Here is a 2,873-nt window from a genome sequence, read left to right as displayed (position 1 = left end):
TTAACATGGTGTACTGCATACAGAATAGAAGTATATTTGTATTCTGAAAGAGGCTGGCAATGATGTTGTTCTACTAGTTAAACTGATTTTCAACGAGTAAACAAAAAATAGGTACCAAAGTCAACACCATGTATGGTAAAGAAAATATGGGATGAGTTTATTCTAGCTAGAAAATCATTGAAATGAATTCTAAAAATATAAATAAAATCTGACTGAACACTGAGAGTGGCTCTCAAACATGAGGAAACTCTAAGGCAAAGGAAACTAGAAGATTTCCATGAACGGGCTGAAATAGAATGTAATCTACCTTGGAGTTTATCCTTATCAGTTCAGCTTCATGAGGGTAAGGTGCTATTTCTGCTATCCACAAAGTGGTGGAGACCACTGAGAACTAGAGTTTAGCTATTTAGCTATTTCTGAATAAATAAATAAATTTCAGATTTAGTACAGCTCCTCCTTGATTCTATTGGTATTCTTAATCGTAACCACTATTTATCAAGTGCCTGTTAAGGACCAAGAATTGAAGACACATATTGTAATTAATTTGGTCCATTCTTTGTCCCATTGAGTTTTATATCCTTTTGAGATTTTCTGACTTTGATTCCTTCAACTGTTATTGCCACACCCCAACTGATACTGTAATCAATGAAGGTTTTTGTCTCCATAATTTAAATAAACTGAAGAACAAATAAGGAAATTATTTACCCAAGATTATTCATACAGCTGGTATGTGACAGAACAAGGGTTTGAAATCATGTTGTTAGTGTGATTCTTGAATTTTTTTCGTGTTGCACAACGTGTGCAATATGAAAATGAAAAAAATTTATATCTTTTTTGTTCTTTTTTTTCTTTTTTGTACATTGTAAAATGGTAAAACATCAGTTTTGAGCAGTGACAGAGTTTACTAAAACTGTGTTAACATTGGAAAAGCACATCTGTGGGGACTAGGTGTGGTGATGACAGCTGGAAGAATCAAAGTCAGAGAATATCAAAATACAAAATTCAATAGGACTAAGTCAATGGGCCAGATTGATTGCAGATGTTCATCTGTTAAAAATCATTTTTTACTGTGTGGGCTGTACAACAGACATAATGCTGTGATTGGCACATTGACCCTAGTTTTCAACCTCTGCTCTAGGGGAACTGGTGGGGTAGTAAATGATTAGATAAAGGACAGAGGCTTCTTTTCACAGCTCACATTTCATCCATCTGGATGTGGTAGAAAGATCCAGGGTAAAATTTCAAACACAGAGATTCAGTGGCAGTAGAATGGTTTATTGAAAGTATTCCAAGTACACAAAGGGGGAAAAAAGCCCCGCATACCATGCGCATCAGTCTCCTTCCCATCTTAGGCATCTTAGGATAAGTGATTTAGGTTTTCATAACTTATATACAGAGCAATAGTAAGTCTCTCTAAAAACCCCTTATTATATATTAAAGACTTATCTCTGGCCCAAAGAATCAGAGTCCTATGCGAGAAGGCATAGGTGCACCTGTATATATAATAACCTGTGTCCTTTTTAGTAGAAGACTATTGACTGAAATATCAACTAAGGGTCACCAGCAGAAAATCTTTCTTCATTAAAGTTTTTTCAATGATGGAAAATAGAAAATATTTCTAGCCACTATAAAAATGAATAACAAGATAAAAACAAATCTCAATAAATTCAATGTAGCAAGCTATATTATTCATAAATAACAAATGTTGGAGCTTGCCAAGACAGAGGAGACACAGAATTAGACCCCGGACTCTAATTTTTATTTTTTCTTGTCTTTTAGCAACAACACAGAATCAAGAAGGGGTTAAAAATAAAACATTGAAAGGTAAGATTCTGCTTATTCTACTCTGAGCAATCCAAGTTAAACACTCCTTTCAGTGACGTTCCAGGTCCACAATCTGTGAGGACATTGGTTTCTAAGGCCAGTCCTTCTCAGAAAACATATACCTCAGAGCAGAAGCCCATAGAAAATCAGAACTGGAGATGTGCACAGATTTTCTTCTCTGCCAATTCATGAAAATTAAACAATGACGCATCTTGCCCACGGGTTGGTGGTGTGAGATATATCAGAAGGACAATTGGTTAACTTTAGAGATGGGACTTCTGAGTCCAAATTTGTACAAGCTGTTAATTTCCCTAGGTTTCAGGCTCCTTTGAGAAATCTCATGGCCTGTATAACAGACTGTTGTCAAAATTTACTAAGATAATGTAGGTTAAAGCACTTAATACATGATACATCATTGAATATAAATGAGCCTCGTTATTGCTGCCATGTATTATTTGGCCTTGTATTCTAATCCCTGGATCTCTCAGGGTCTATTATTATGAAATTCTGTTGTCAATAGACCATTATTTTCAGCCTCTTTCCTGTAATATCACTTTGATTCTACTTTCACTACATGTAATCCTCATTATGTCTACATTTTGAATGAGAAAGACTTAAGGAAAGACTTGAGTCACATGGTTATTAGCAAGACTAAAACCCTACTCCAAAACTTCTGGAGGACTGAAGGAAAAGTATCCAAGGATTCCAGGTTCATTAGAATGATTTCAGCATATACAGGCTCTGATGTATTTTTGTTTGTTTTGTTTTTGTTTTTGTTTTTGTTGAGGGTATGGTGTCCCTTCTGTTTAGCTGGAAACCTCCATCCATTCCCTTCCAAGGAGAATATTTCAAGAAAAAGTGGTTTAATCCAGTTAGAGAAAGGCTATTAGATCTCAAGTTAATAATCCTCTGAAGAAGAAGGTATGTTTCTCATAGCCAAAGATATTACTCTACCCAAATACATGTATTTCTTCGAACAGCAGAGTGTTGTCTGAGGTATGTGTGCCATGCTTAGCATATAGGTTTAGAATATAGGAGTTTTGATTTAA

The sequence above is a fragment of the Pteropus alecto genome, unplaced genomic scaffold, assembly GCF_000325575.1.
Source record: "Pteropus alecto unplaced genomic scaffold, ASM32557v1 scaffold95, whole genome shotgun sequence".
In the NCBI taxonomy this organism is placed as follows: domain Eukaryota; kingdom Metazoa; phylum Chordata; class Mammalia; order Chiroptera; family Pteropodidae; genus Pteropus; species Pteropus alecto.
The sequence above is the reverse complement of the archived record's forward strand: the minus strand, read 5'-3'. Positions refer to the sequence as shown.